Here is an 8,245-nt window from a genome sequence, read left to right as displayed (position 1 = left end):
GCGGTGGGGGTGGATGAAAGGACCCCATGGCGTTGCCTCTAGATGAACAGGACCCCGATCGATCGAGGCGGTTGGGGCTGGATGAACAGGACCGTGTGGAGGGCTGGATGAACAGGACGACCCCGTGGAGGGCTGGACGAACGGGCTGGACGAATAGTAGACGGTGGAGGGGTGGATGAACAGTAGCCATGGAGGGGTGGTTGAACAGGAACTCGTGGAGAGGGGTGGTTGAACAGTAGCCGGTGGAGTAGCGCGGTGTGGAGGCTGGATGAGTAGGAGCCTGTAGATGAACAGTCGTAGGTGGAGGCTGGAGGAGGTCGACGGTGGATGAACAATAGCCCGTGGAGGTTGGAGAAGGTCGGCGGTGGAGATGAATAGTATCCTGATGGAGTCCCGTTTTGCGGTACGCCACACCCCTCCCGATGAACAGGACCCCCGTTTCGACCGTAGCGCTCTAACACAACTTCGTTTCCTCCGTTTTGTGGTACGCCACACCCCTCCCGATCAACAGGACCCCCGTTTCGACCGTAGGAGGTCCATTTCCTCCATTTTGCGGTACGCCAGACCCCTCCCGATGAACATGATCCCGCTTCAAACATGGTCGTTCGAACACAAGGCCGTTTCCTCCGTTCTGCGGTATGCCAGGCCTCGTTTCCATCTCCTGTTCCGTCCAAGCCCTCCCGATGAACACAACGACGCATTCCGTTCCGACCCAGCCGATTGGCTCCCCATGAACACGACGACGACCCTGTTTCTCCATTCCTATCCAACCATGTACACGAGCCCCGGCCGTACGTATATATGTGCGAGTAGGCGTTCGAGACCCCGCCCGTATGTAAGTACGTGGCCGTATTTTCTTTCTTTCACACTGGCCGCTGTACGTACATGTACATGCTACGTGCGTGCCTCTACTACGACACGTGCGCGCCTCTACATCCACCAGTATGTATGTACACGTTCGCGACCAGAATGACAATGCTACGTATGCTTCGACCAAGTGGGTCCCAGCTGTCAGGCACTTCCTTGCGTGCGAAGATTTAGATGGTGGGTCCCAGCAGTCAAGGGGGCGAATCATTTTTTTATTTTTTTCCCGGACGCACTTCCTTGCGTCCGAAGATGTAGCTGGTGGGTCCCAGCAGTCAGGGGGGCGAATCCCTTTTTTTTCAAACGCACTTTCTTGCGTGCAAAGATGTAGCTGGTGGGTCCTAGCAGTCAGGGGGAAACGTTTTTTTCGCGAAATACGGTGGCCTGTCCGGTGGGTCCCTGCTGTCAGGTGGAGGAATCATTATTTTCCGCGTAATAAGGAGGCACTTCCTTGCTACGGTCGTGGACCCAGCTGTCAGCCTCTCTACGTACAGTCCATGTCCGATGGAAGTCGTTCCTTGACCACGTTGACCACGCCGTGCCGAGAGCACTAGGGCGGTGGACAACGGGGAGGCCTAGGAAGGGGATGACACGGAGCCGGGGAAGATGTGGTAGTGGATGCCCACGCGTAGAGGAGTGTGAGGGTTCACTCGTTCGGCTGCAGTGTGAGGCTGTCGTCGCCGAAGAATAACAGGGGGTGTGGGTGAGTAGAGGGATGGCCTGCCCAGCGGTGGGAGTAGTAGGGGGCGGTGAGGCCTCCGCGACATCACAGCCGGCCACGGGAGGCAGGAGCATGCGGCACGACGGACGCTGCTTTGGGCGGCTGGAGCAAGAAGACCAAAGGTTGAAGAAGCACTACAACCATTAGATGGACATCGTACGGTCACTGGAGCTAGAACCATTCATATATTGACTAAAGTTGACAAAGGCCTCCGTCCCAGTCAACCTAGTAGGCCCACAAGTCAGACTCCCACCAAGGTGGGTCCCAGCTAGCAGGGGGTATTCATTTTTTTGTGCGTAATAAGGAGGCACTTCCGGTGGGTCCGAGCTGACAGCGGGGGGAACGTTTTTTTGCAAAATACGGTGGCCCGTCCCGTGGGTCCCAGCAGTCAGGGGGAAACGTTTTTTTCATGAAATACTGGTGGCTCGTCCGGTGGGTCCCTGCTGTCAGGTGGAGGAATAATTATTTTCCGCGTAATAAGGAGGCACTTCCTTGCGGCTGCCGTGGACCCAACTGTCAGCCTCTCCACATACAATACTCTTCTGATGGAAGTCGGTCATTGACCACATTGACCACGCCATGTCGAGAGCACCACGGCGGTGGACGACGGCGAGGCCTAGGAAGGGGACGACACGGAGCCGGGGAAGACGCGGCAGTGGAAGCCCGCGCGGAGAGGAGTACGAGGGTTCACCGGTTCGGCTGCGGTGTGAGGCTGCCGTGGCCGCAGAATAACAGGGGGTGTGGGTGAGTAGAGGGATGCCCTGGCCAGCAGTGGGAGTAGTAGGGGGCGCTGAGGCCTGCGTGGCAGCACAGCCGGCCATGGGAGGCGGGAGCAGGCGGTCCCGCTGGCACTGCTTTGGCGACTGGAGCAAGAAGACCAGAGATTGAAGAAACACGATGGCCGTTGGATTGACATCCAACGGTTACCTCTCTAGAATCGTTTGTTGACGTATATAATAACTAAAAAAATCTTGCATACGCGTCAACTAAACAAGCCCACAAGTAAGACCACTCCCTCTTTTTTTAATAATTTATATATAGCTCATGGCAACTTCTTATGCAATTTATTACAGTCTTTTTTTTGGTTGGCCAGGGCGAATTTCACATATTTCTGTGGGTTCCAAACTATTTTCAATACCGAAATTTCGAGCCAGATTTAAAGTACTTTGAAGATATATTTAAATTAGGTTAATGCCTAGTGAATTAGGAATCTGAAAATGTGAAAAAAATCAGAAATGATAAAGTAATTGCCAATTTTTCATCTAATATTATATTTACAACCCATTTCATATTACTTTCAAGATTTGCAGGCGTCTTGAAAGAGTTGCAGTCCATCAGGGCGTAGAAAAATAAGTAGGCCTGGATTGGGTATTCTTTTGAAAAAATAAACCAGGCTCATTTTCACAAAGAAAAAATAGCTGGGCTGGTCACATGGTGAACATAAAATATATGCCTGGGCTAGATGGGCCACAATCCAGTTCAAACCCTGCTCCGTCTCAACAATAACAAAAAAAATACTGCTCGAGCAGCTACGTCCCAGGTGTCAGCCAATCTTGTGCTATTCTCTTGTCTATTGACTATATATGCTCACAATGTCATGGGTTCCAGATGTCAGGAAAACACTAGGAGGAAGCATTTTATTTTTCCATACGCTGACATGGTGGGCCCCTACTGTCATCCTCTCCACGTACTTCTGCCGATTCCTGTTGTTTGTTGACCATGTTGACAACGCGAGAGGGCGGCGCCACGGCGAGCGCACCAAAGCACGCGAAGGACGTCGGCATTAACAATTTAGGAGACGGTGGGGCGGTGATGCGTGCGCTGAGGCGCAGCCAGCCGTGGGAGGCGGAAGCAGGCGGCCCCGCCGGCACTGGTTTGGTTTTGGCGGTTGGAGGAAGACAGGACTGAAGAAACACGACAGACTGTAAAAGCAGCAGGAGTACTTAACAACCTTAACTGAAACCAGCAGGGGCACTTAACAACCAAAGCTGAAAGCAGTATGCGTACTTATACAGGTTCAACCGTACAAAGCATGCCTCGAACAGTGCTACTTTGCCTATAGTTAACCAAGGGTGAGGCCGCCAAGCCCCAGGACAAGGCCCAGGCGACACCTCGCGCATCCACAACCTTCTGAAAGCGGCTTCATCTCGCAATGTGGTCAATAAGCAGGATATTCGCTTTAGAGCCATGGAAAAGCATGAACATAATCTTCTATCCTATTCTCCAAGATGGACGGGCCTTCATTATTTGAGACCACCCATGAATAAGTATCTTTTCACCTCCAAGGGGAATGGAGTAGGTCAACATAAACATCATGTTGTGACCAAGCACAAGTCTGACCCGACCATGGTCAGGCATCTGTATAGGAACAATAGAACTGGGCAGTTTCTGTTTCAAGAAGATCACAGTTGTAAAACTGTGTATAAGCAATAGTTTATGAACAACATATATAACAGTAAACAGCTCGTACCATAAGTTTCTCAATACAGTTGGACCTGTTCAATGAGTGCAGCAGTGGCACACATATCCCACGTGGCCTTCCAACATTGAATGCCCCACAAGGACCTCAAGACGATCAATAAAGTGTAGGAACTTGTGGATGTCATCCCAGTCAACTTCAGTGCCATCAGTAAAAGCCGAGTTATTACAGAATAACAAACAAGCAGCCTGCTTAACTCTGAAAAAACCTACACGTGCCACCAATTATAAGACAATATTAGTTAGAAGTAGCATCTTCGTGAGAGATTTGTTGCTACTTCTAAAGTTAAATTGTGATTAGTTAGACAGAATAGGTGGATTAAGAAGTAATCAAGGCAACAAGCAAGAACCAGATACAAAACTAACATGGATGAACAATTGGAACGACGTCGAGGTGGAAGATCGCAGTGAAGATGAGACCAGGTTCTGCTATTTCTATCACCATTCGTGCGCCAACTTTCAGTCCGTAACACTTGAGAAAGTTTATCCAAGTTCGGCCATAAAAAAAGCAGCGATCATCTTGGTTCATGAACCCAACTCGGAACTTATATTCATGGCTTGTCTTCACTGTGACCATTAAATTAGTGTATTCAGTTATGGCAACACCGAGCATCTTGAGTACATGTGTTCTGGCAGAGCAAATAATGCACTGCAGGAAAAATAATATGAGAACACAATGTATTCCCTATCCAAATCTACAAATAACTTCCTCCTTCACGTCAGTGTTCACCATCGTACTAGTAGTACCTTTTATACAAATATAGCAATCCAAATTTCCAAATTAGTCGACAGCATGTTCAAAAAAAAACCCACCCTCCCGGATAGAAAAGAGGATTCTAGGAACATACTGCACGCGTTTTAAAATCCCGTGTTAGGATGAGAAGGAACAAGTGTGGCGTCTTGCCGAGGGCGTAGAAACCTATAGGGTCCTCACACTTTGGGCACTGCAAATGAAACACACTAGATTCAGTAGGAAGAAAAATGCATCAACGGCGGCGGCTGCCATCCTAGGATTACCTGCGACCAAGGGACTTGGATTTATCGGGGATGGATGAATAATTCGTACCTGGTTCTCCATGAGAAAACCCTATGCAATCGCCGAGAGGGGGTTTTCTCTGAACAAGCAGGCGAGGGAGAAGGGGATTCAGGCCCAGTGAAATATTGCCGCTTTGTCCGTCCAGCTTACTGCTAAAGCTGGAAAGGGGGGTGGTTGTGATTTGACATCTCATTGGACATTATTGCGGCGCTATGACCAGGGTTTGTCTACCGTGCAGTTGTGCACTCTAGTCTGTGCATATGGCACATGGACCCCGCTGTCGGTTGCCCCACATATCAGCGAAAGGAAGTAGAAAGACAGGAGTAACTAGTTACACATAAATATATTTTTGACAGAGAGATACTCCCTCTGTAAAGAAATATACAAATCTTTTATATCACAACTTTATACATAAGAAAAATCAAGGGGAATATATATAACATATATAATTATAAAAAATAGAGTTGTTTTTAACACAGTATAGACAAGTTGGTGATGATGGTGTGCCTGCCATCCTGCAATATAGGCCGTCCGATTTATATCTGACGTATAGGAAGGAAACTATGGCAATTTTGCAAAAGGTACCCACACACCTCTCCACATTTTCAAATAAGGCCTTTCCTCATTCACCCTTTTCTCTCACAAGATAAAATACTCATACAAATGCATCTTGATGTTACGTGCAATGCGCAGGCATTATGGGGGTTCAACTTTTTTTATGGGGGTTCAGCTGAGAATATAATACTCAGACAGGCTCACGGTTCTGGACTTTGGGCCGCAGGCCCACCCTACATGTTTGGGGGCCCATGTGTTCTACCTCAGCGCTTTTCATATTGCAAGCGATCGGTACAACGCTGGTATTAGATGTTGTCACAAGGCGAATACACAAAATTGAATAAAGCACGACAGCTATTGGAATGAAATCGAACGACAGTTCCTAACCAACAATGAGAGTTGCAACTCTATCAACGATATACCATGTGATAAATAATAATGTCGTACTACTTATACACAAAGGACACTTGTTTCACCATGCCAGATTATTACATCAAAATCTCTCGGAGGATAGATCAGTTCGGCAGTTGCGTGCTGCTACTGAAGAATTTCAAAGTTGATTTGGACCAGCTCTCCTTGCCGAGAAAGTTTGATTTTGACATCATCCCCTACCGCAAGATATGATTTAGATTTGAACCTTGACCATCCTTTAGCATCAATCATCATGCGACCATCATTTGTACTTACGGTATATTGAGCAGGTTCTTTCACACCAAGGCTGCAGATGGTAAGAGAAACTTGGACGCGGTCGCCCGGATTGTTGAACGACTCCCTCGTTGCTCTAGGAATTATCTCTTTGCAAACAAGAAGACATACCCAAATAGTTAGATCAACATAGTGAATCATGTGAAACAACATGGAAAGAAAAAAGAACAAAGCACTTGGGCGGCCAATGCTTACAAAGAAGGTGGACATGTCGGTTTTTGTAAGGACTTTGGTATATGAAGTGCAAACTGCAGCCCAGTCTGTTGCCGGTGCAACTGCTCATTCGGTTGCTGCTGCACGGGCCGGAGTAGGTGCAAGTGCAAGTGTTGGTGCAGGTGCCGAAGCCGCTGCTGCTGCCGAAGATGGTGCTCCTTGTAGAGCTGGTGCCGGTGCTGGAGAAGGTGCCGGTGTCGATGCCCGATCCTCCAGTAGATCAGACTGATTTGCTGACACGGTCGATGCCCAATCCTCAGCTGGACCAGACTGAGCTGTTGCTACTGTTAGTGCTAGAGCAACTGTCAGTGCTCGATCCATTGCTGAAGGTGGTACGGATGTGCGAGACAGTGACGATCGTGTCTGGTCTGCTATGATCAGCTTTCTAACTTGACTAGGATCCGTGACCGTGATCTAGTTTTTTTCTTCATTTCTTTTAAACGCGAGAAGGACTAATTGTGGCGTTTTTGTTAAACCAAACTACAGTTCATCATAGGGATTCAGCTTGGACTCAGACAACAGACTGATCCAATTTTTTTCAGTAATATAAGTGATGGACAGTGCCTTCATTACTGACACGACATAAGAAGTGAAACCTGCAAACATAGCCATCGTAGAGCAAACCAAATGGTTTATTCTGTGATGAATGTCACATGGCAAAACCAGCATCGTAAAATTGCAGGAAAAGAAAGAAAACATGACATTAAATCAATAAGATTTAGACAGTAAATCAATAAGATTTACTTGATGTGACATGAGTGAATCCTTACCAGAAAATCACTATGTTGAAGTACTAAACAGAAGATTGATCGTCCAACTACGGGTGGCATGCAGGGGCCCCGTCTACTCCCACAAGCAGGACAATCCAAAGGTCATGACAAATTGTATGGACCGCACATCCATGGGACTGGAAATCCTGGTGGGTGCGATAAACCCTGCAATGCATAGAAATATTAGAGTGTAGCCATAATTGATAAACCGTCCTCACAAAAAAGATGATCTGGATACTTCAAAATATACAGACTGAATTGAGTGGACAGACATTAACATAGACCGTTCTCAGGACTGACCACACACCAAAAGCGGCAGTACTAATAAACAATACAGGGTTCACAAACACAAATCAAGTACTGAACAATAGTACTTAATATAGACAAGCAAAGTTGCACTAATTAAACTCTGAAGACCATTTCTTGCCACCGACCTACGGGATGAACCCCGCATAACTGACTAGGCCATGGACTTCGTGAGAGATGTCTACATGCACCATCACCATCTCGTCAACTTTGGAGAACCTAACAGAGTGGTCTTTCCACTCATAAACATGATGATGAAGACAGGCCGCATCAGATTTGTTGGGAAGCTTTACAAGAACCACACCCTTCGTAATCGAAGGCACAACCAGGAAATTGTTGTGGTCAAGTACAACCTCGAGAACACGCCTGACAACAATGCTACAGGAAAACACTAGTTCAGCACACGTGGCGACAAGGACACAACAGCTGTATAGTTTAGTAGTAGAACTCATCATCAGGTCTTCCAGTTCACACGACATGACTTTGAGAACTTCATCTCCACCGCGGACCTGGTTCTAATTCAAACAGAAACCATATTTTATTACTACCTCCGTTCAGAAATATAAGATGATTTTTGATATTATACTCCATATATGA

This window comes from Triticum dicoccoides, chromosome 2B, assembly GCF_002162155.2.
Source record: "Triticum dicoccoides isolate Atlit2015 ecotype Zavitan chromosome 2B, WEW_v2.0, whole genome shotgun sequence".
NCBI classification, from domain to species: domain Eukaryota; kingdom Viridiplantae; phylum Streptophyta; class Magnoliopsida; order Poales; family Poaceae; genus Triticum; species Triticum dicoccoides.
This window is presented reverse-complemented; position numbering follows the sequence as displayed.